This window comes from Aythya fuligula, chromosome 13 (genome assembly GCF_009819795.1).
Source record: "Aythya fuligula isolate bAytFul2 chromosome 13, bAytFul2.pri, whole genome shotgun sequence".
Classification (NCBI taxonomy): Eukaryota; Metazoa; Chordata; class Aves; order Anseriformes; family Anatidae; genus Aythya; species Aythya fuligula.
Genome location: NC_045571.1, coordinates 14,575,814 through 14,601,904, shown reverse-complemented (window position 1 = coordinate 14,601,904; position 26,091 = coordinate 14,575,814).

The window sequence follows — 26,091 nt, the reverse complement described above, 5'->3', positions numbered from 1 at the left end:
AAGCTTAACTTCACTATTTAGGCCAGACCAATGACTTTTGTGGCAAACCTTGAGTACTTGTCAGGAAATTACTGCCTTATGGTAGCATATGCATCCAGTCCCTTATTCTCTTTGCACATAAATATTACCAGAGGTCATGGATTTTGGAGGCTTTAGCTAAGATTAAGGCTGCACTGAACTAGGTATTGCAACACTGTAAGAGATGTTCCTTGCCTTAAAAAGGTAAGTTTAAACAGGACAGGTGAAAGAGAGAGTAAGGGGGAGGGAAGGAGGAGACAAAAAGCCAAGTGAGCTGTTGCTGATCGCAGCACTTAGTGCTAGGTTGCAGCAGATCTGTCAGTGGGTGTTAAATGTGAAGATACACAGCTGCTGAGGGAGATGATTAGCTGCGGATTGCTGGGCGCTGGGAGGCTATCAGTTCATGCACCCTCAGTCCCCCTATCGCTCTCCTGGTGCTTGCTGCTGCCACAAAATGGACTAGAGAGGACCTCTGCCTTGACATAGGACATAAGCATAGGACGTATAAGCTTTTATGTCCGTGTTCCCTGCCTCTCAGTACAGCATCTTCTCCGCTGAACTGCACGGTCTTGGATGTATGTGGACAGTTATTGTCAGGATTCTGGTGTGTTTTACTGGAGGGACACTTTGATGTCAGTATCACAAATGTTTTTATATTTTAAGAGGCTGTTTATAAGGCATATGAAACAACTCTTAACTTGGAGAGGGGGAAAAAGCCACTCATGAGAAAATATTTTTACAATTTTTTTTTTTGGTAACTGTGAATGGTATATTGCTTCATTGTGTTCCACTGAGATATCATTAAACTCAGCAAGCTTTCAGAAACTACTTATGTAACCAGCAATTACATACATGTTTTTAATCTCCTTTCATTTTGATAAACCTTTAAAATGTGTAAAGGAACAAAGTATCTCAATAGGGTGTTTTTTCAAAGACAACTTGTCATCCCCCCTTCACAGAAAATCATTAGTGTTCAAGCACTAACACCTACTGGTCTCTTGGAAAACCTCTGACCAAAAACGAAAGTCAGCAGAGCATCCAAAGATGGGATTACTTGTGGTTGTCTTATGAAACTGTCGCAGAGGCTTGCATCTGGGGGCATAAGGGACAGATTTGCTTTTTTTTTGTATTTGTCAGAAATAAAAGCAGGATAAAAATGAAGCAGAAAAAGCTTAAATGAAAATGAATATGGCTATCATGATGTTCTCCTTTTCAGAAAGTAGTATCCTTGCAGTGAAGTGGAACCATGATGTAGATGTGACCTGTTTTATTGCTAAACACAGAAGCCGTAAAATGAAACAGTTTTACGTTTGAATCAGGGTTAGATAGTTTCACAAAACACCATAGAAACCATGCAGACACATATTTAATATTAACCAACCTACCACATTTTCTCTGCTTAATCTGGAAATGAATTGTGCTTAATAATGAATTGTCCAACTGCCCAGGTAAAGATTTGTAGAAAAACAAAAGTATTAGATTTGTCTGTGGCTCTGAATATTTAATAGGAACTCAAGTCAATCTTGTACGTGGAACACACTGCCTGAGGACTTGTATCGGAATATTTTTCACAGAGTTTCATACTTCTGTGGAGGAGAATGCTATGAATACCTCATGATTAAGTCACTTTGTATCTTGCCATACAAGACTGTAAGAGCATAAATTATTCAAGTTTAGTGGGTGTTAAGAGACTTCTGCATCAGTTGTGCTCTGAATATAGAAACTGGGAGGCTTATTCAGCAAAGAAAATTTGAAACAGCTATTGGCAACTTTGAGAAATCTTCTTTTTAAAAAGAAAGAGGGTGTGACTAGTCAAAAATATAACGGACTGTGCACATGGTTTTTAACAAAGAAGCCACTTGCTGTAGCTCTTTGTTGCTGGTTGCTAGTTCTAATGTTTGAAACAAGATTTTGGGTTTCCCTTGAAGTTCTTCAAATGCATTTTGGACAAAAGTATTTATAGATGTAGAATTCATAATAAACTGGATTCTGACACTCCTTCTTGATGTCATCGTTATCTCTGCATGTCAAAGAGCTGCACTGGAGATTAAGGCCTGACTCTCATGTCTAGTGTGGGGAAGTCCAGTGTGGGATTTATGCAGAAGATCACAGAATCATTTGGGTTGGAAGAGACCTCCAAGATCACCTAGTCCAACCTCTGACCTAACACTAACAAGTCCTCCACTAAGCCATATTTCTAAGTTCAACATCTAAACATCTTTTAAAGACCTCCAGGGATGGTGACTCAACCACTTCCCTGGGCAGCCCATTCCAATGTCTAACAACCCTTTCAGTAATGAAGTTCTTCCTAATACCCAACCTAAACCTTCCCTGGAGCAACTTAAGCCCATTCCCCCTCATCCTGTCACTAGGCACGTAGGAGAATAGACCAACCCCCACCTCACTACAGCCTCCTTTAAGGTACCTGTAGAGTACCTTAACACTGTTGTTGATAAAATGATCTTAAATGAGTACAGAACAGAAACTGTACTACCTGGCAGGGAGGTTCTGAAATCTGGTCTTAACAAATAGCAGAGATGGCTTAGAAACAGCAGCCTCTTGTTGGCGGGTGCCAGGAGTACAGCAGTGGGTAAAGCATGAACGCAGTGGCTCACGCGAAGTGTGTGGTTACTTTCTCACCAAGCGAGATCTTGGGCTAAGGAGGAGATGTTACAGCTTAGTTCTGTGGTTGGGAAGCTGTGCCTTGCAGCCATTGGTTAGTAAATAAGGATGCCACCTGTGCGAATTCAACAAGTGGGAAAAGTATGCTTTGAAAGCACATCTTGAAACATCATTAATAGTGCAGCCAAGATTCCTATAGCTGCCTAGGGTATGTCATCAAAGAAAACCCTGCTAAACCACCGCATCTGAGGAGAAGGGAGCTTCCCAGGTCCAGGCTGAATTCCTATTTCTGTCTTGCCTACAATCCTGCAACTTCCAATGCAGTTGCTTTGCCATGTTTGTGTAGGCACATCAGTCTTGTTTGTCAATTTAGCAGAAACTGGGATGAGTTTGTGTCATATAATGATACGCTCTCAGTTTGTGTGTAGAGACTGTGTTGACAACGCGTAAGGTTTCTTGTAATGTGTAAGGTTAAATGAACTGGCACGGTTCAGCTTCTCACTTCTGTGTTCATGCTCCATTCTGCTGTGTGCAATGTTATAGGGTAGTCGTATTTTTGTCCTGAACTTCTAGTATGCTGGTGACAGGTAGTCTGCACAGGGCAGAAAAATGTGAACAGTGTGTGCAGGGGAAGGAGTTTATCTACTGCAAAACTATTTAGGCAAAAAGCTTTTCTTTCCACCCCCCCATCCTCTCCAAGGCATGGAGCTGGATCTTGGCAAGTAGCTGGAGCAATTCAACACTGTGTCAAGTATTCTTGCAGACAGAGTTTGCTGCTAATGAAATGACCTTTAGTCAAGAGCTCGGCAAACATGTTCGATAGTTTAGTTAATAAAAAGATCAAAATTCACATTTATTGAGGTTATAGTTAATTTTGATGACACCATATCCATAAATATATTAACTATAGGATGCTTGATAGCAGATGGTATTTTTTTAGGCTTAATTTCATTATCCAATAAAAAACACATACATTCTGCTTTCACTCTGAGAGCAGGTAGTCACAGATGAAGAAATGGTTTCAGAGAGATGTTATGAGAGATCTAATTAAAATCAATAATTATTTGTTCAGAGGCTCAGTTAAGTGATGTGTAAAACGCCTGGAGGTTTTGAAGAGATGTTACTTGGTTGGCACCGGTAACAGGTTGATGTTATAGTGAAACCTCTCTCTCTTCTTTGTGTGCCTTGATTCAGAGATCAGATAAAAATAAATAAATTGAATTTTTGATAAAATAGGTTTTATTCATCCACACTGCAAAAACAGTGCTTGTGTGGAAAAAAGTTATACAGTTGAGGTTATTAATTGAATTTGCATGATAAATTCTTGGTCTGTGTATTGTTCATGACAAGAGGCTTTCAAACATTCAGTACAAGTTGGAGTGAATTGGCCATTTGCAAAAACTTTTTATTCTGTAATTGAATCAGTCTAATTCTGTTAGTGAGATGTCTGTGTGTGTATATGTATAAAATACGCATATATCCTGTCAGTATTACATTTTTTTTCTGCTATTTGTCCATAGAAGATTTCTGCACGTGCTTTCATGTAAATAATTTAAAAAGGCAGAGCACACAGATTAGAAAATTCTGGTAGTTTTTGCTAAGTGAATTATCTGATTTTCATGATTTATTTTCATCTGTATGAAAATGTGTATTTTTTTCAGAATTGTGGAATAATTGGGCATAATATTAAGGAAAAAAATTGAACGTTTCGGTTTTTGCACTTTTCACTTTGGAAAAATTGTTTTTAGAAAACTTAAGTTATAGTATTTGCACAAATTTTAAAGAAAATCTAGACAAATTCTACTTGAGACATCTTAACTAAAATTTTGCTCAGGTTTTAGTTCTCGGTGTCTTACTTTGTGTCTTATGCTTGTCATAAAGTATTTCCCTAATGATTAATGATCAGAAATTAAGAAGTGGACTTGTAACTTTAGATGGAGAATGTAAAAAAAGTTATGATTTATAGGTCTTCCAGTTTCTTTTAATCGAAGTTTGTCCATGCAGGACTAACTTTAGGAGAGATGAAATACTTTGAAAGGAGTAATAGGAAGCAAAAGTCATGAAAACTGATAGTTTACTTGCCTGCTCATTTTTTCAAAAATAAATAAATAAATAAATTAGTATAACCTTAGGACAGGATTGCACCACACTGTGCAAAATCATACCTCCTGCCCTACTACCAGAAACTCAGGAGAGTTAATTGAATTTGATATTGAGACTCTAGTGCTGAAAACTTAAAAGCCCTTGTCGTGTTCTCCTGATGTGATTAATTGGTTAGAGAAAGAATAGCTTGACAGTTCTTTTGTATAAGAGCTGTTGCATATTTTCCTCGTTTTTGGTAAATTCTTTAACCATCATAACTTATATTTTGCTGAATACTACTCAGAAAATTAAGAGGGAATATTAGCTTGGTGTTTTATTAGCTATGTTAATTTGTATTTTGTTAATGCACTGAAACAAATCACACAATTGTTATCAACATGCCAGTATTCATCTATTAATAAAACACAACTTAAATTCTTAATGGCCTCTTCTAAATCTTGCAGTTCTTTTTCTTTTTGAAGCTTTCCAGACAAACTGTGTCCTGTAGACAAAGCAGAGACACATGTCAGTTTAATATTTTTAATCTGCTGCAGCATATGCAAAAATGCTTTCATGTAGCAATTGGATCGCTGTTCCCTACTCAAGAACTCATTTGCCTTTAACTTTGTTTGCTTTATTTACAAAATAGAACATTACAGCCTTTCTCCTTATTTTTTCTGCTACTATTTCACAAATTTGTTTAGGACAGAACATTGTTGCTCAGATACTGCTTCATTTTCTTTTTCAGTCTGTAAAAATACACAATTTTTAAAATAAGTTTTAATATCTAAAGTTCTTTGAAAACTATTTTAAAGATTACCTTTAAAACCAAACAAATAAAAATGTATGTAACAGGACATAGCAGCTTTCAGGTATGTATGTGCTGCTTTTGGTCATGAGCATTTCAACTTTCGTTTCTGCAGAATTAGGTGCAATTCTCACCTCAGAGGTGGCTGAATGTCATGGATGAAATCCTGGTGCTTCTGAAGACAACTGCTGTTGACCGTAAAAGTCTAGGATTACAGGCAAGGTCTTTTATTTGGTCTGGCCTAAAATGTCACAGCTGTCTCTTACAGTATGCGACTTCCCTGGCTCCGTGGGAAGGAGGGAAGCTGTTGGTGAGATGGGCTGTGAGCTCAGCCAGGTCCTCCTAGCCCCAGCACGGCTATCCCTCATGTCCCCAGCTCTTGTCACCTGGCGAGAGGTCCCTGGGCTGCTGGTGCAGAGGTGATGCTGAATGTCACCGCCTTGGCACTGGGAGGGTTGTGAATACCATCGTAGCACCGCGAGGCTGATCGGAGCCATGGGTCGGGAGCTGCCTGAGCTGGTGAGCAAGGCTACCCCTCCTTGCCAGCCCAAATTTGATGTTTTTAGGGTAACGCTATTCATCTGCTTTTGCTGTTAGTGTGTGCTTGAAGCACTGATTCTGCTGGGTTTGGTTGTGACAGTTTTTTCATCTCCTTGCCCTGACAGCTTCCATACTGTCCTACAGTCTTGCTCACCTCTGCCTGTGAGGCTGGCTTCTGTTTTCTTTGTTCCTTGTTACTTTGTTTTCCACAGCTTTCCAAGACAGGTGTCGTTGTGTCAAGGACTCCCGGCCCATTGACATATTTGTCTCTTGAATTCATCTGCTGAATCCATCTGCTCCTTTTTCCTCTGTTTGCATTGTTGTTGGTCAGACAGCACTTTCATCTGCTTGAGTTAAGCTGGGATATTTTTCTGCTCCTGTATCTTTTTGCCCCAGGTTTCATCCCACTTCATTCTCTTTCAAGTGCCAAAAAATGTAGCCTCTGTTGGAATGTCTCATTAGAGCACATCAGTTCAAAAATAATTCCCCAAAGTCTACTTGTATGGCAACAGTCATGTCCTAATAGAGTGAAGCACATACCATGACAAGAGAAAGTCTATATAACAAATAATATAGCTGCAGTCTGTTAGCTTCTGCTTTAATTCGTTTATGGTGTAGTTCATGCAAAATATATCACTTCATTCTACTAATATCTAAGTATTAGAACATGATTTATTTATTTTTTTCTTTCAGGCGGCACTTATTTTATATATATATATATTCTGGGCAGAAATATATACACACCCTTGAGTTTATTTGCTTGTAAATATGTCTTGTTGTATGAACGGCAAGTATCTTACTTTTCCACATATCTGTAAGTTAACAGTTTTTACTGGGCAGTCAAGTATTTTGAGATCCCCCCAAAGGTATAAAATCACATTCTTCCCACACAGGTATTTCCAAGGCAATGTGCCTGTGGAAATGGAGATGGTTGTGCCACTCTCTGGGTGTGGATTAGACACAAATAAGTTGATTGCTGTTTCTGGGGCAGAGAGGAAAAGTTGCAAGGGTTTTCTTGGTGGGTTGGTTTGTAGCAGACTGGAGGAGGTCAGGTTGTCGTGTCAGTGAAGGGCAAGAAGCCTCATTTCTTCTGCTACCACAGCTTGCACTTGCTTCCCTTGAGCTGTGGACTTGACATGTACCAAGCCTTGTCTTCTCAGCTCCATGGCAGTTCCAGAATTCAGTTTTTAGTCTCCTCCTTCCTAGTGCAGTTTGGATGCTCTCAGAAATGTCCTCTTCCCCAGCTCAACTGATCAGAGCAACCTTACCAGTCAATACTTTTCACTTCTTTACTTCAGTTAAAATTGTTAGGGTATATGACCATGCTAACAGTGTTGATTTTTTCTTCATTGACAGTAGTCCAAAAAAATCTCTTTACAAACACCTGATAGTATTTTGGCTGATGAGGACACAAAGTTAGTGAAGCATGAGCTCATTTTTGAAAGCTTCATGACTCAAAGTGAACATATTAAGGAGCTACAGGCAGGCTGCTGTGGATGAGAGGGCAGAACTGTGCTCCTTTATGTGATTGAGAAGCAGAGAGGCTTGACTGCTTTCTCTAATGCTGTTCTTGTCAGCCATGTCTGTGAAAAATCAAGACAATACAGTCTTGAAGCTGTGTTAACTCTCCTGTGGAGTATATGCTAAAATTAATTGCCTGCCGCCCTGTTCTGCAAGGACAGCATGTAATACTTTGGACTGAAGGATGCCTGCCTGTGACTGCACGAATGCCTCTGTTCCTTGTGGAACTAAAGCTTCCTGCAGTTAGTCTATTACTGCAGGTACTTGGATGTAAAAGCTAGAGAAATTTCTTCTATCAACACACCAAAACTGTGTGTGTGCCATCTTTTGACAAGCTTTAGTGAATGTCTCATTTAAAAGAGCTGCTGTTGTGTTCAGCTGTGTGCTGTGCATGCTGCCCTGCAGGTGCAGGCTGCAAAACCTGATTTGCAAACTGGGAAGAATGATGCTATTTTTAATTCTTTCTCTGCCCCTAAGTTCACAACACTTCTTGCTTGGAACTGGTTTTGTGCACCTTATTTCTGCCCTGTGAAACCTGAAACAGATTATGTTGGAGAGGGAAATATTCTGCCCTGTCAAGTATTATAGCCTTATTCTGGAGTCAGCGTGCTATCTTCAGGAGGAGGCTAAAATTAATCCCAGCACTATTTCGTCAGATGTCTTCATCTGGAAACTCAAAGCCAATGCAAATTGCAGAGAGGAGATCACATGAAGGTATCAGATGATTATCAGCTATTTATCTTTGGTGACTTCTGAACTCCTCAGAATGTATAAGGCAAGTAGATAATGAATCCAAACAAAGGCAGTATAGGTTTCTCTTTGCACTTCAGAGGGCTTGTGTAGCTTACAGTTTACTGATTTCTTTGAAATATTTTTATATGCATGTAACATATGTATAGTAGCATAAAATGGCATGGAATATTGCCACCATCTCTGTGGACCAGATTTTTTTTTTTTTTTTTTCGGTGCTGTTACTCCTGAATCCCTCTGGAGTGAAGCAGAGTCCAATCCATCATGTTGCACATGCTCATGCTGCTCCAGCCAAGTGAGGGTTAACTGAAATTGTTTCTGGAGCAGGCACACATGGCAGGGTTTTAGCAGGTGCATTTGTGCCAGAATAAAATTCAGATGTTCAGCGTCAGTGAAGATGCTATGGGAGAAAATGCTGTGTTTGGCAAACACAAGATGAGATTCTTATCTCTATTCCTAATGTGGAATTGCAGAGACTGTAACTGTGGGATCTTTCTCAGGCCACACTTCAGGTTGTGTGCATGCTTGGATCAGGATGTTACAATATTTTTGGGAACAATCCATTTGGACACCATTGTCCCCATGTTGCTCTGCCACCTTGGAAGGAGGTAGGCAGTGAAGGAATCAGTGCGGGTGAGGTAGTAGCTGGCGCTGTTTCAGGGAAGTATTTAAGCATATGCCCAGCTCAGCACGCGAGTAGGTTCTTTGAAATCAATTGGACTACATACTTACTTAAAATAACATAGAGCACAGACTTTTTTTTGTACAAGTGAGGCCTTTGGGACTTTTGTGTGTATAATTGGGAGCAGGCAGGATTGCAGCTGTGGCACTCAAACCACTTCAGAATGATTTGAAGCTTTGCTTGCAACTGGGAGCTGCTGCTGGCATTGCTTTCCCAGGAGTGCCTTGTGCTGCTGATTGCCAGAACAAGGCTGGGGACTCCTAAAGTTGTCTATTCCCAGCGGCTGATTGTGGAAAAAGGCTGGGAAAGGGAGAGCAAAAAAGATGAATGTGAACAGAAAGTAAACTGCTGGATGTCTGTATGTTATATTGCATATGGTTGCAGAGGAGCAGATTAAAATGGTTGTGGGATCCCAAGGGCACTTCTGGATTTCATAGCACCCACAGCAATCAGCACATGGCAGTAAACCTTGCACAGTGATGTCCTCAGAGGCTCTGTCCTGCAGGGTTTTCAAACCCTTCAGATCTTCAAGGCAGGCTGTGAACTGCTCAGTAGAAAGGCATAGTGAAGGGAGAAGCTGAACTACAGCAATATATGGTACTTGGCATCCCTATTAGCCATGAAGATGTTAGGGGAAGTAAGGTACAGGAAGCAAGGAAAGCATGTCATGGCCTTGTCATAGGCCTTTAAATACATTTATTTTGCAACTGTGAAAAGGGAAATCCTTAAAATAAACAAAAAGCACTAGTCAACTGATGGAGAAGTTTAAGATGCAGAAAAACCACAGTTTATCAGCCAAAGATGATTTTTTCACAATGTTGTTATAACACATAATCTTAAAGAAATGAATATCTACCACTCTTCAAAAAGTAATAAAACCTAGTATTTGCTATGTCTGTGAATGCTGAGTGTTTTTATTTTACTTTGCCTTGCTACAGCCTTGAAAGTCTGTGTTTGTAGTGGTGAGAATGTAAAGAAGAATGTGACCTGAGACTCTGACCATCCTTTGCTCCATAAGGTACTGTGTGGAGCAGCCCTGTCTCAGCTCTGTGGGGTGAGCTGTAGAGGTGCCAGGTGCAGAGGCCACAGTGCTTGCTGGCACATTTCTGGTGCCCTGGACCAGCACTTGATTGGTTTGACCCTGTAATTTTCATCAGTTTCCATCCTTTCCTGTCTGACTGCAATGAGAACGACATGGTGGGGAGGAATGGAATAGAAAAGCAGAATCAGAGACGAGTTTTTGGGGATTATTAAACTCTGGAGGCATTTCCAACAGTGTTGATTCTGTGATGACCAAGATAGAAAATTACCCAAAATAAAATTTGTGTAATTTTATTTTTCTTGCACAAATTTTCATATGGTTAATGACTGGGAAACAGTCTGAAGTACTTTGAGTGCAGACTACTCAGCACATCAACACAGAGAAAAGTATTTTTACCTATATTGATTATGTGGTGTTTTAATTAGAGATACTCAGATACATGGCTAGAGTTGAACTGGCTCCTCCAGTATTAAATCGCCTCTAAGATCTTCACTTTTGAGTTAAGAGGAACTTTCCCTGCTTAGATACCCAAGCTTTTAGTTTTTTGAATAGACTGTAGAGTGGCAGCATCAGTCCTTGGGCCAAACATGTTACTCTACCTAGGGAACTAAAGTTTAAAAACAAAACAAAACGAACCAGGAAAAAAAAAAAAAAAAAAAAAAAAAAAAAAAAAAAAACACCAAAACACCCCACAACCAAACAAAAACAGCTGCCATGAGTCAGATAAATGCATCACCTGGGTTAAATACATTGCACAGAATTTTACATGCTTATATATGATTCCTGTTCATTTGAGACAAATGGTAGAACTACAGTTTTGTCCTGTATACTCAGATGTAAATATATGTATTCACTGAAGCTTCTGCATATGTTGAAGGTGCTAAGGTTATTTAATGAATGAGATATATAAACCATTATTGACTTGACATTGGCCTCTCCCATCTATATATTACCTTCACAAAGCTGTTGAAGTCTGTTCATCTCTCAAAAGAACCTACTGCAGGCATGAAACATATTTTCCTGTGAATACCTTATCTGTAAAATTCTACGTTTCAAATTGGGTAATTATATATAATGATGGTAATGACCTCTGATTAAGATTGCATATTGTTTAATGAAATCTTATTAGCAGGCTTGTATATGTTTCAAAATACAGAGCTAATAGCAAAATATTCTGGATCATTACAAAGTGAAAGTTAGAAGGCACAGATACTTGCCCTTGCATAAGGATGTTGCATTGTACTGCCTCATTCCAACAAATCTAATTTTAAACATGATTTTTGGACTTGGGAAAGTGCTTGGACTGACAACCTGAGTGACAGAAGTCTCCCTTGAAACTCCTAGGGTATTGGCAGGACAATACAGGCTGCCACTGCCCACATCCTTATTAGCAGTCTATTGCAGGGAGGATAATCCAGTTTCTTTTCTCAGTAGAAGCCCTGACCTTCCTCCCAAGTTTCTGATAGTCATCCTTGTTAGCAGTGGTGTTCTGGGGAGATTGTATTTCTCATTTTAGTTCCTGGTATAGTGATGTTTGTCTCCACATTAGCAGCATAATGTGCTGTGGACAAAGGCTCACAGCCCTGCAGGTGTAAGCTCACTGGAGCAGGTGACCAGCAGGCAGATGACTGTGTCACATTATCCAGGAGAACTTTTTCTTTTAAAAAAGAACTATGCACCTGTGATTTCAATAGCAGATTAACTTCATTAATATCCCCTGCTTAAAGTTGTTTTAAAGTACTGTCAAATCAACCAATTTGAGTAAATTAGGTATGTGCTAATGTATTCATCTGTTATAAATCAGTCTTTATCCTGATTCTCTCCTACCTTCTGATTACAACTAATCCCATATTTGCTGAACCCACAGTGTAGTCTCACTCTGTAGCTGTGTGAACAAAAATGTGCCAAACAACAAAAGTGTGTCAGCAGGTGGTATTGCTCAAACAGGCTTGCTACGGGTGCTCCATTTCTCTTTCCATGGTAAGTACTGTTACATATGACAAGATCATATAATGATACTCTGCTATTAGTTCCTCCAGTTAATTTTATTACTTGATTTTTGTAGGTCTATTTGAGGAGTTTAATAGTGAGACTGATATTTATATCATACTTTCCATCTGGGATAACTGAAATGCAATCACCTCCACTATGAATTGTTATAGCTAGTAACAGCATGTAAGCAGATCAGTAAAAATACTGAACAGAAATGGCATTCTTCCTCCAGAGATCTCAAAGCACATTGTAGAAGTGGTTATTTGCTTCCTTATCCTTAAACAGAAGTGAGATGCAAAATGGGTATGTGCAATGACCATAAAATACTTCTTGATCTATGTGGTAGGAAAAGGCTCAGGCACTATTCACCAGAAGAGATTATCTGAAATCCTTGAAGAATCTGTATAGAATATTCTAATGCATATTACAGCATATAGGACACTGTATTGACAAATGTACTACTATTAAATTGCTGTGGGACTTGCAAAGAACACTGTGATCAGGGCTGTAGCTTTTACTAATACAGAAGAAATGTTCAAATTAATAATGTTATTGGTATGTGGCATTTATAAGACTTATCTTCGATTTCTGATTGTGGAACAGTAATATTTTCCTCTTTTAATAATACGATGAAGTAATAAACCCATGCTCCTTCAAAAAATAATTCAATAACTGAGAACAGTTGAGTGCTGCAGTACTGCAGTAGTGCAGCACTAGGCATAAATAACTTGCAGACTTAGTGGCTGAACAGTGGCAGCTATTATCATTGAGTGGCTCCTTTACTGTTTGTGGCTCTTCAGGACTGGATTGGGTTGTGATCTTTGCTCATTTCATCTTTTGCAGCATTTAATCTTCCAACGATTGGTGTGTGTGTGTGTTGTGTTTGTCCTGGATGATTTCCTTAGACGGCAGTGTGCTGAGCAGTGCCAGATATTTTATTATGTAGGCTCAGGAACTAGAAAAGAGGAGGGAGGAGAGATGGGGATTTGAAATCTTTCATCTACATTGAGCTATTGTGAATTTAGGATCTAGGGCAGAGTGTTAAAAAGAATTAATCATTAATGAGCCAATAAAGAGTATTAAAAGACAAATTGGCTGAACCTTCCTGGCCTTTTTCATTTCCTTCTATGGAAACGAAGTATAAAGTGCCGGATGATAAATAGCTCCAGTCCAGCCATTCTTGCAGGATTAACATTGCAAAATCTTGAATGATAAAAGCATCCACTCTTTAGTGTGTTAACCAAATAAAAGCCTTCTCTAGTGTGCCTGTTTTATTTAAGTGGAAGCAGTCTAGAATAAACATCTGCCTTCAGAGCAGTCTGCTGTGTTAACTCCTGCTTTTTCTTCTGTACTTCCTGATAAATTGGTCAGTGGACAAGTATTTTCTGTAGCAGTATCCAACATGATGGTTGGGTACCTGGACCTGCGGCTGTCTCTTCCAGGGTGGATTTAGTTATTTTATGCCCACTGCAGCTATTTGCTGGCATGCCCCATCCCTCCTGTAGGGAAGGCTGCCTCCAGCTCCTGCCCCTTGCCACTGCCCCAGCACCGTTGTGCCAAGTTTGTGCTGCTGCCACCCAGAGGGATTTTGGTGCAGGTGGCTGCCAAGTGTGGTGGTTGTTAGCATGGGAAAGCAGAAGGCACTGCAGTAAGTATTCACTAGATGAAATTGAGCTGAGGAATGTGGCCTTTCAAAGACAATAAATGTGATCATTGTTGTTAGATCCTGCGCTCAGCAGCATCTCAGATGCAGCAGTGAGCCATACTCACTCCTCTGACTCTTAACAAATTATGACTTCAGGTTTTATATTCAGGAAAGAGAAATTAAATTGATTGTGCCATTTTAATCTCTGGTGAATTCATCATGATATTTCAATGAATATCAAAGGATTGAATACGTAGCACATTTATTTCAAAGTTTCATTCCTTTTGATATCAATAGAATTTTAAATGCTATTCCTGAGAAAACCAGATCAACATACTTAGATGTCTAAGTCTATGAACTATCTGACTTGGGTTTTCTGGATCAAAATACTGTAGAACCTGTAATTAAGAGGAGAACTGGATCCAGTGCCTGAATTGAATGTGAAAGGCAGTTTAATAAATGTAAAAGCACTTACGGTATCTAGGATCTTTGGGTTTAACCCTGGAATTGCTTGAGGTTGTTATCAGGTTAGAAAAAATATTTCTGCTTTCTTTACTTTCACCTATATGGAAAGAGAAGCTGATGAATGTTTTTTCTTTGCAAAGAGGTATAGGATTTTGTCTATATGAAGGCTGGCAACTCTTTGAAAGCTGGAGAGCCATGGAGAGCCACAGTTTTATCTGTGGTAGCACAGAGCTGGTGCCAGTGGTTTCTTTCCCTGGCACAGGGGAGCAGCTTGTGGAGCTCCAGGCTGCAGTCAGAAGAAGGTAAAATTTTAAACATGACAAATCTAAATTCTGTTCATCACTCAGGCATCATGAATATGGGAATTTCATGAATACTTTTCTCTGGACATCATTTTGCTGAAAGAAGAAATTTGAATCCATTCTGGCCTGTTTTGTACCTGGTAAAACTCTGGGGAGAAGCATCATACAAGCTGTAGCTGTCTTTCTCCTCCTCTTCCTTTCAGCCTACCTCAGCTCCTGCAGAATTCTCAGGGAGTTTGGGCATTTCTCCACCTCTAACAGTCAGAAAAGACAAAATAACGCTTCTTTTCCCTTATAGCTTAGAAAACATCCACAATTGTCTGAATGCTGTTACTTCCCACTGAGGAACAAGACAATTCTAACACTGTGGTAACTGGGCACCTCTGTGGCACAGGAAGCAGTTGGTGAATTACAAATGTTTTTGCATTTGTCTGTTTTGCTTTCCTGTTTGTCTTCAGGTAGGTAGGTATCTACTTCATGACCCTTAAGACAGTTTGATGGGTCTCGTTAATGGGCAAGTTCTAGAGCTCAGCTAGTGTCGGCAGCAGATACTTGTGATAAATCAGTGTCTGTGATGTGTCATGTGCCCTTCCAGCAAAGGGCACTTTGTTTCCTTTGCAGCTGACCGGGAGCGCAGAGGGCTGCTCTAGCACGGGCTCGGTTGATTGTCCTCGTGGAAGACACGTGCCTCCAAGGTGAATGGCATCACTGCACAGCTCATGTCTGGTGTTCGCTGGGGCTGAATGTGGTCAGGTGAAGAACCAACCTGAACAGCTGAGAAGGGTTCAGTAAGACGCTGGTTTGTAGCAATGTGTTTTGGAGTGAATCAGCAAACCCTGATGCTCTTTAGAGTTCTATGTGTTCTTATCAGAGGTTAGGAAGAATGTTTAAGCGTAAATAGGATCAAACTTTTACTGTAGGGCTTTATCTGGGGTGTATACCACAAAGGATAGGGGTGTGGTCATTGGAAAAAGTTGAAACTAAAATGAGCTTCTGAACTGCGTTCAATAATCCTGTTGAAAGAAAGGCAGGAGATGTAGGCCTTCAGTTTGAAACTAAATTTGCTATTACATTTCAAATGCTTGTTAATCTCTCCCAGTGTGGCTATTCAGCCATCCAAAGGATAAATTGAGCTCAAAGCTTTCATGATGATGACAACATAAAAAAGAAGAAAATGAACAACAAAGATGTCAGGCTGCCGGTTTCTTTTATATTACTGCTTATTACTTGTGAGCCTTATTTGAAATGTAGTTATCAAGCATCACTAACTGGTAATAGGATACTTACTTTGTATCTTTGTTTTAGGTCTTATGGCCTCTTGGGGTGAGGGGGTGGGCATGTGTGTTTATCTGTGTGTAACATTTCTTTGGTGCTGTTTCATAAGGTATTAAAAAAAAAAAAAAAAAAAAAAGAAAGAAAGAAAAAAGCAAACTTGTTCTCAGATATCCCCAAAGTGCAGAAGGCATTTTACAGTGATGCTGTAGTGTAAATCAGAGGCTGAAAAAAGATTCTGTGCTCACAGTTGTGACTGCTACAGGGAAGTGCTACTTGGGATTTATGCAGTGTGTCTGAAAAAACATGAGACTTGATTACTTGAGGGAGGCTTCAGTGTGAATAGCAGCTTCATGTCAATGGTCTGGAAAGCTGTAGGTATGTGCCACACCATCAGACACAGCGTAGTCTCTGCTCTGGTTTTGAAATCACTCATCGAACTTCTGTTTCATGGAGGCTTTTAGGTGAGTTACTTAGTTGTCATTTTTTTCCTTGGAGATGACTCCGTGTTACTGCTGTATGAGGAAGACATAAGCATTTTGTTTTAGGAAGTGGGAAAGCTCCTACTGGAGGGATGGGAATGCTGCATGGCTGTGAGAGCTGAGGAATGGGGTATTCCACGTACATAAATTAACTCCCTATACATTTTTCTGAATTCTCTTGATGTGCGGATTTTTCAAGAAGTTGGCACGGTCTGTTATATTCTTTTCTGCTATTTTTTTTTAACAGTTCTGCTATTAAAGCTAATCAACATATGGATACAATAAGCCTTCCAGTAATTCTTTTTGATCATGAGGAAAATATTTCTACAGTCTGGACACACATGGTATTCATAAATTAGCTCAGAACAGGGTTTCTATCACATCACCCCTTTGTCCTCACAGGAGAATTTTCTCCAAAGTATTAGTGACTTGTAGGAACCAATTTGGCTTAGAGAATATATGCTTTTCAAACCTTTAAAGTCCCATGTTCTTTATACTGGGAGACTGCAAAGGAAGACTGCTGGTATGCTGAGAGTCCACATTTGTGAATAGTGTGTATTTTTTTCTTAAAAAAAAAAACAAAAAACAAACAAAAAAAACAACAGTGGGACATATGTAAAATTATGTATTCTATCTACTTCACAGATGTATTTATCTGAATGTGAGAACTGCAGATTGAGAACACTTCCCTGTTTTTGGGTCTGTGGCTGTGCTTGGTGCCCATTTAATGCAGTGTACTTCTGGGTGCGTTGTGGCCTGTAGAGTACTACATGCTGAAGGTCTCAGCACCCATGCAGCTATCATAACAAGATTAAATTTTGTTTAACGGAAGAGGGAAAGGGATTTAGAAGTTGATGCATCTGGTTCTCTAGGTTCTTCCTAGGAAATAGAGCCAAGATGAAACTTATGGAATGGAGGCTTGAACACAAGGAGCAGCAGCACTTCGCTATGTGACTGTTCCTGGCTTTTGCAAGCTGGATGAGGCATGGACCATTTTCTATGAGGTTCACTCCTTACTCTTACATAGATTAAATCTCATTACTTTGCATTTGCATTATAAATTTGTGTTTTGTGGTAGGATTTGGAAAGCACGGCAGTTTCTAAAGGGTTAACAGGCTCTGACCTGGTTGGCAGATTGGGGAGCAGCGTATGTAACAGGGGGAAGGAAAGCTGGGTGTCAAGGTAAGCTAAGGAGAAAGGTGAGTCTGCCTTCTGGCTGGCTGATGCTGGAAATGTCTATAGAGATTACTGTTGAGTGGTTTTCGGGAGATTTGCTTTTGTTTTGTAACCGTTTGGTGGGTAATGCAGCAAGCTGGAAACGAGCTCGATGCAGACTGACGCTGGGAGCTCTGCTTGCCTCCTTGGCTGGCGGGGCTGCCTGCCCGTGTTACATGTGGGCACTGATCTGTCACCTCATCCACCTGTACCAGGCATTCTCTCACAGAAGAATAATAGAACAAAAGACCACACCTCTTCGTGCCTGAAAGGCAAAACATAATTTCTATATGATGAACCTGGCCAAAGGAGGAGAATGTCTTAATTCCTTCCCCCGTTGCACTTGTGTTATTGTGGATGGAGCATGCATTGTGTAAGTTCTCAGCTGAGAAAGGACTTGGCATCATGATAATCAAGTGACTTTTGTTCAAAGGATTGCAGTTTGCATACTCAACAAAAAGAATCTTTCTTCTATTTGGACAAGATCAGTGAAAACTTCTTGAATTCCCTTCCCCTCAGCCTTTTAAAAATCTTTTTTTTTTTTTTTTTGTAAAGAACTTGTCAAGCTACCAAAGAAGAAAAAACAGCAGGTAAAGCATGCGACAAAGTATAAAGAAGTAAAAATAACTTCAAAAGCTTCATGTGAAATTTTCAGTCTTTGAGTATCTTTTTCATTATTTATGTGACAGGAAGTCTTCTCCCCCCTCCCCGTTTTTCTCCTCCCCCTACTGAATCTGTGGGAAAGAAAGATGAAAACTTGGTTCTGAAAAATAAATTACATTCTTTTTTTTTGAACTTTGTATAACAGATAGCAAAATAAAGTGAAAAAAAAACAAACGAAGGGTTTTTCCATGTGTTTTGGTTGGAAGATGTGTGGCTACAATTTTCCTTTTATTGTGACACATGTTTATTTTTTAAAAGTGTTTGTGACTTCTAGGGACTGCAGTGAGTCTGCAAACAAGAGTAACTGATCAAGCTCTTACCCGGAATTTACTTTCTCATGTATTATGACAGCTGATGGTCATCAGGTACATCACTACTGCCCACAGTGAGTGGTCTGCTGTTACCTTTGTGGGCTGGTTTACGAAATTTCTCCTCTGCAGTGCTCTGGGAAAAGTAGTCTTCTGCATGGAGCCAGAAGCATTGACAAGCCAGGGAAGGTAGCTGAGCTGAACCGATTCAGGATTTCCATCAGGTGGAAAATTCTGCTGCTTTGGCAGTTTTTTTATCCTAAGTTAAGAACTAAAATTTGCAAGGGACAGACCTAGACTGTAAGGCTGCAGCTATCAAGCAATGCCTGTTTTAGAAAAGTCATGCACATCTGTTTGTCATGCTCCTTGGGTGGTAATGTATATGACAGCACCTGAAAACAAGATCATAACACAACTGCAAGAAGGATGAAATTCCTGTGTAGAAGGCAGATTCTGAGGTTATTTTAAAACTATTTGTTTAATGTAGATATTTTTGATTTAAAAAAAATAGTCCTGAAAAAGAAGTATTTTGTTTCAGTAATTGGGATGAGAAGATATACTATTTTACACATCAGTTTAATATTAAACTGTTTCCCACTGTGGGAAATTGTTGGATTTTTATTTTTATTTTTATTTTTGCTGCAGTTCAGGCAAAAAAGGCATGGCCAGGGGAGGGCTTGGAGTTGCAATGTTTCTGCGTGATCTCTATAATACTCTGAAGTAAATCCATGTGATTTGGTCAGAGGAAAAGATATGCGCTGTGACAGCTGAAGTGCCAGGAACAGTCGAAATAATGGTGGCTTGAACTTCTGCTGCCATTTAGTAATACATTGATAAAATAAGAAGGAGCAATGTGATGGTGTGAGTATCTTTCAGCTGTCAAAAACAAAATATTCTAATGTACTAAGAAATACTTGATTCTCTTCCCCCAACAATAAAATGTGAGTAAATATTCCTAGCTGAAAAGTTAGATTTTTTTTTCTTGCTAGAGCATCATGAGTGTGTCTTTTTGCTTCATGAAAAATTTTATTTGACAAGACCTGCAGAATCTCACGTGGAGATATTTAAAATTTCCCTGCCATTTCTAGTAATTGTCTTATAGTCAAGCCTTCTGTTCTGATTTCTGATAGACACTTAATTTTAAGTAACTGGCATGTGGTATAACTTTGAGAAACTGGGGGAAAACATTAAAAACAACAACAACAACAAAAAAAAAGCAACCAAACAAACAACCAAACAAAAAACACCTATTTCCTTGTTCTGTTCATATCAGGGTTAATTGAGCATAAGGAGTGTTTGATTTTTTTATTTTTTATTTTTTTTTTGCATGTAGCTCTCTGAAATACATGTAATGTACTTCTGCCAGGCATTCTTCTAGATGACGTGTTGCTGCTAAAGGATGATCAGTTGCTACTGATCAAACTACTAAATGTTACCTGATCACTCATTATCATTGAATCTGCTGGACATAATGTACACAGAAATAAGTTATCACATGGATTTTGTTTGGAAATTCTCTCAAATTCACTAATATTCCTTCTACCTCATATTCTTGTTTTTCTTTCATCTTCCCTAATGTTTGAAAAATGAGTCCCAGTGTCAAAGTGCGATGCAATTTCTCCTTGAACAGAATGAGGGGTGAGGGTATACTTGCAAGTATACTTGAATAATGTACTGCTATACAAGTCCCAGGTGTGGCTTGCCTGATGATGCAAAATAGAAGAAAAATACCATTTTGTTTAGTAAGCTGCAAATCCCTTCAATGGCTGAGTTGTCTGTGCCTTATGATCAGATATATCAACTTCTTCCCAAAATACTCTAAATGGAAGATAAGCTCTATAGAGATTGATTAAAATTCTGTTATTCTTGTTTCAATTCCAAGGGTGCCATTGCTCATCCTGTCCTTTTCTATTTTGCCAGGAATCAGATGGTTCAAAAGATGATTTTAATTCATTTCAGTTTTGCTTCTGTACTTTTGACACTTTCTGAGTAATATACTATGTGACAGGGCTTGAAGTGAAACTTTAAAACTGGAAGGATATTTATAGAATAATAAAGGACAAACTCCAGAGGGAATTGTACTGATAAGTTTTGCCTTCTCCCTCACTGTTCTGTCAAACCATGCACATACAGCTAAGCCATCCTTGCTCTGCAAAATAGATATTGTAGCAACTTGAGGAGATGAAAAGAATCCCCCCCTCTAATTTGCTCTCATGAGACCCTACCTGGAGAACTGCACTCAGAACCCCAGAACAAGAAGTGCACGGACCTGTTGGAGAGAGTCCAGAGGAGGTCTCAAGGATGCTCAGAGGCTGGAGCACCTCTCCAAAGGAGACAGGTTGAGGGAGCTGGGGGTGGGGGTGTTGAGCATGGAGAAGAGAAGGCTCTGTGCAGACCTTACAGCGGCCTTCCAGTACCTAAAGGGGCCTACAGGAAGGCTGGGGAGGGACTCTTTGTCAGGGAGTGCAGTGATAGGACACAGAGTAAAGGCTTTAAACTAGAAGAGGGGAGATTTAGATTAGATACAAGGAAGAAAATATTTTCTGCGAGGGTGGTGAGGCACTGGAACAGATATTTGTTATCTTCAAGTAGCTGTTTCCATAAGAGGAGAATGTTGTTTAGAAGAAAATGCAAGGGTCCTGGTATCAGTGATCTTCCAGAAAACATAAGTGCTTAGCCTGTGGAAATTGGCCGTGCTACCCGGAATAAATATTTGTTGGCCTTTTAAAGTTTTCTTAATAGACTTCATTTTGCATACACCTGTGTTCATACATAGGCCCTGAGGCCAGCTGTTGCTGTTCTGATTTGCCATCTCCACCCCATCAGGGCTGTGGGGAATCATGTGCCCAGGTCCTTTGTTTAGTTCTTGCTATGCTCTGGATCTGGTCAATCCCAGTTGTTCCATCCTAGCACACCAGCTCTTTCCATGCCCCCTTCACTCCTTGCAACTTGATTTGCGTTTGCTCCCTGAATCCAAAACATGCTTCTCCTCATTCTTCAGCACACCCACCTTCAGTTGCTCCCATGTCTTTATGAAGCCATTGCTACTTTGTGTTATTTATTGGTTGTTTGCTAAACAGCTGGAGTCATGCTGAACTGTGAAATGATTTCTGCTTTCCTGCAGTCACAGTCTGTAATATGTCATCTCTTTTTGAGACTTTTTCACACTCTAGACAAGGGAATTTTTAATATTGTATTTGTATTTTGCTTTGCTTGGGAATACATCTGAAATTTTCATAAACATCTAATAAAACAGCACTAGGTTGGAACATGAAGAAGTTGTGCTTGAACAGTGTTATCAATGCTAAACCAAGTACATGTGTGGGCCACAGTATAAACTCTATCTCATTGGCTTTTTTCCCCTCTTTTTGCACTGCATCGGCTTCCTAATATGATAGATGCTTGAGCACTGCATTTCTAGCAAACCCAGTGTGAAGCAGCTGCCTCTTGTTGGGCAAGCAAAGGAATACAGCGTGCATTGGTATCACTCATCAAGGACAGTATATGGTCTTCCACATTGTTCTCTGGGCAAAGATGCCATTTGGAAGAGTTGTGTGTAAGGAATAACACAATATACACTTCTTCAGGCTTAGCTAGTCCATGAAAAATCAATATGACTGATGATGCAAAAGAATCTGAACAGAATCAAAAATACATTTTAACATACTACAACAGAAAACCCTGAGGTTATTCAAAACAGTTGGGTAGCCAAAATTCAGGGCAAAGATGCAGAAAAATCCAGAACACACAACTGTTCCCTGAGCTACAGGGCAATGGGTTTTGCTGTCTTTCTCTTTATTTAACCTGCGTAAAGAATGATGAGAGAAATTGCTAAAGATGCTGTTGACACCCCTGTCTCCTTTTTTGTCTCTGTACCTATGATGGCAGGGCACAAAGTATCACCAAGCCTGGTTAATCAGCTTATGTAAAGCCTGGAGTCTGCCAGCTCTTAAAGCAACTCTAGGTAAGCCTCCTATTCCTGGCTTAGGCCGTTTGGAGGTCAGAGAAATACAGCTGAATGAAGAATAAGATGTCATAAGTTGAGAGGACAACCAAAAGGACCAAGACTGTTTCCTGCGGCCAACTGTGCTGGTTTTTCAGTTACATCATTAGTGTCCCATTAGAGTCCAGGAGCTCCCATGTACTTAGGACTGCCTTCCTCTATGTGCAGAGAGGCTGGATCCTTTTTATGTCTGTGTGGAGCTTTGTCTTCTGCTATTTTGGCTGCTGTGAAGCCATCTGGAGCTGTCAGCTCACACATGCTTGCTTGCCAAGCCATGTTCCATGCAGAGAGCAGGTAACACCTGAGAACTGTTCTCAGTACAAACCATCAAATGTTTTGCAGGTGGCACTCACAGTGTTGGTGTTAGTCTGTGATGGGCTAAACGGTGTGTATCATGCCTACCCCAGGAGCCTGTCTTTTTAGGTTAACAGCATTTGCTAACTTCCAAATACTATGGGCTTGGCACCTGGGACGCTTTGAGAGGAGACTGGCAGCGGAAGCTCTTTAACGTTGTCCCAGAGAAATGAATTCCAAATCAGGAAGCATTCACTGGAGACCAGAGACCTTGTGCTGTAGGAAGAAATGAGAGGCTATCTTATTTTCGCAAGTTGTAATTTAATAGATGATGCTTTGTGGTCTTCAGTAGACAAAGGATTACTGAGGCTGTGTGATAGTGGTAGATATGCATGCACCTGTGGGTAAGCGTTTTGAGTGATGCTTCATGTCTTAGCTATTTTGATAATTCTGTATGTATAGTGTAGGTGATGTGCTCCTACACAAAGAGAAAAGGGCAACAGGAATTTGCAGAGTTGAACATACACGTTTACAGAAACTAATTAGTTAACTAATTAACTAATTTAATTAGTTAAGAAACTAATTAAATGATGATTTGTTTTCTATAATAATAGAAAATTTACATCTTGTTTTGGTTCAATATACTACTCTTCATGAATCTCTAAAAAACTCAAAACATTTCTACAAAAGGCAGGATGAGAGAAGTTTCATGGAATAAAAATTGTATACTGGCAGTATACACCTAAGGAATAATAGCTGGAGAAATAATTTTAAGAGGATGTGAAAAATCTTATCTCTCACACTTCAGTGGTCATTCAAATGTGAGCCTCAAATGATCTCATGGACCAGCAATCTCCTGTATACGTTCACACATTCTTAGTGGAAGTTGAAATAACTGGTATTGTTTTCTAAATTTTCTGCTTATCAAATAACATATGCTTTGACTTGCATTTTTTAACTGGTTGTACACCAAATACAGTTTCTAGGCTTAACCTTGCAGAGACTGGGTTTTTGAGATTAAGACTAAGCTCAGAAAGAATTTGAGTTAGTCAATGAAAATGTTCATTGTTGAATCCACAACTGCATCAGTTGATCGATGATAACCAACCGCATGTCTTGCTCTGATCGTGAAGTACTGTGTGTTAGTGTGAGCCACCTTCATATTGGCTGCATTTTGATCTCATCCTTAGTTTGATGGAGAATGCACCATCATGAAGAGAAACATAATCTCCTGCTCTTTGCTGTCATATGAAAAATAGAAATCTTTGAAATGTTAGTGTAGAAATCCTTTGTTTTCAAGTCAATATGGTTGTTTGATGTGATTTGTGGTGAAATCAAAGCTATCCATAGCTTTGAACACATGGTCTGGATTGAGTTTCTTGGAGGACTTCAATACAGAAGCTTTGGACTGCTTTGGTTTGAAGACGCATGCCAACATTCTCACATTACATAGCAGCACACCAGGGCTATTGCACGGCTTAGGCACTTGGAGTATCATGCAAGATGTACTTTTAGGTGTCCAAGTGCTTGCTTGAGATTTCGTCCCTATGTTTTGCAGTCTGTATAGAGTAGCTATGAAATAACTGTGTTGAGTAACTAGTATTGTTTAAATGTATTCAGCCTAGTAATTTCTCTTAGGAAAAGAATGAAGTATTTTAATTATATTTAATATTAGACCTGCATAGACACAAATGCCAGCATGATTCATTTCATTTAGTAGTATATTCCCCTCAACTGGATTAAGTGTAATTGTGTAGACACGGTCACTTTAAATATTTTATGGGTTTTTATAATATAAGACAGAGTACAGCCTTTAGGGCCAGAAAGAAATATTGCTGTATAACTTTAATTTTATTTCAGCAGTTTAATAATTCATTTTAACTGGATTTGAACATCAGAACAAGCTCATGGCTAGAGTGCAACCTGCTGCTGTAGTACTTGAATAGGCAAGTCAGAGGAGTGAAGAAGAGTTTTGAATAGCCAGCAGAGATGAGCTATGCATGAGTTCAGGTTGTCAACTAATGAGAAATATCCGTTTTGTTTGCTGCTTCTGAGGCAAAGTGTGTTAAAGGTTCAAGCTGGCTAGAAGTTTTCTGACAAGGTAGGGTTATGTCTTGTGGAAAATACAGACTTGATAAAATGAAAAGTATTGTAATGAAATAGGGAAGAGTTTCTTTGGAAACTTGCCTTGTTTGCTGCTATTTAACCAGCAGGGTTTACAAGAGAACTGAAAGCTTCCACAGTTCTAGCTGTAGAGAGCAAAGCAAGAAGAGAGTAATCCAAGAGACCTTACTGTAGGCAGGATTTGTTCCTGTAACTCTGGGAGGAAAGTGGGGATGACGACAACAACAACAACAAAACTCATCTGCAGTTGTCTGAGGATTTCTGATCTCTTCTGACCTTATCTGACCTTACCTCATGTTTTATAAGTGTGAACCCTTCAGATTAGAGTTAAACAAATAGTTAATATTTCGTTTTGTGGTTTTATCAGAAAAAATGGAGGGAAAGAAAGGAGACGGGCAATTGGAGAGATCCAAGTGTTTTTAGGGCAGTTTCCAACTAAGGGTAATCATTGAAAGTATCTGAAGGGTTAAAGAAAACGTTTTACATAATTGAAATAATTTTTGGGAAGGAGTATTGAAAAAAAAAAACACTATATAAACTTCCCAGTTGATGTCATTTCAAATCAGAAGTCAATTAAAATCATAAATCTAGATTTTGAACATTTTGTGTTAATTTTAATAGTTATTTTGTATGGAAAAAGTTTCTGAAAAATATCACCTACTACTTGTGATGCTAGACGGCATATTTTATGAGACATTTGTGTTTTGACAAAGCAAGCTCTGTCATACAATTTGGTTTCGCATATTTTTATACCAACACTTAAATGTTGGGCTTGAACTACTCAGCTGTAAGAAAATATATTTATAATCTCCTTACAGTCATGTATTTCTGTATGCTGAAAGAGTTGGTTAGAATCAGTTGTAACTCTTCCAGGTAATTTTAAATAATACATGTTTTAGAAGGAAAAAGGAACTATAATCAGCAACTCAGGCAGCAGCTTTTCATCTGATCATACCAAAAGCAACTGCAGAGCTCCCGGTGAAGCTTGCCAGTGACTGAATGTTGCTGTTGGAAGGATCCCACACTTGGATTTGAATACATTGGCCAACCGTGTTGTATAGGTGGCCAAAAGAATGAATTCTACTTTTAGAGAAAACACCTGTCCCTGCTGCCTCCGGTTCTGTGCCTGTTGGCAGCAAAAGGGATAGAACAAGTGTGCTCTATTTTGAAAAGTATTTTTGGCACTGCAATAGTCTATTCTTACCTTCCAGATGTACCTCCTAATACAATTTTTCTTACAGCCTGTACATGAAGCCTGTGC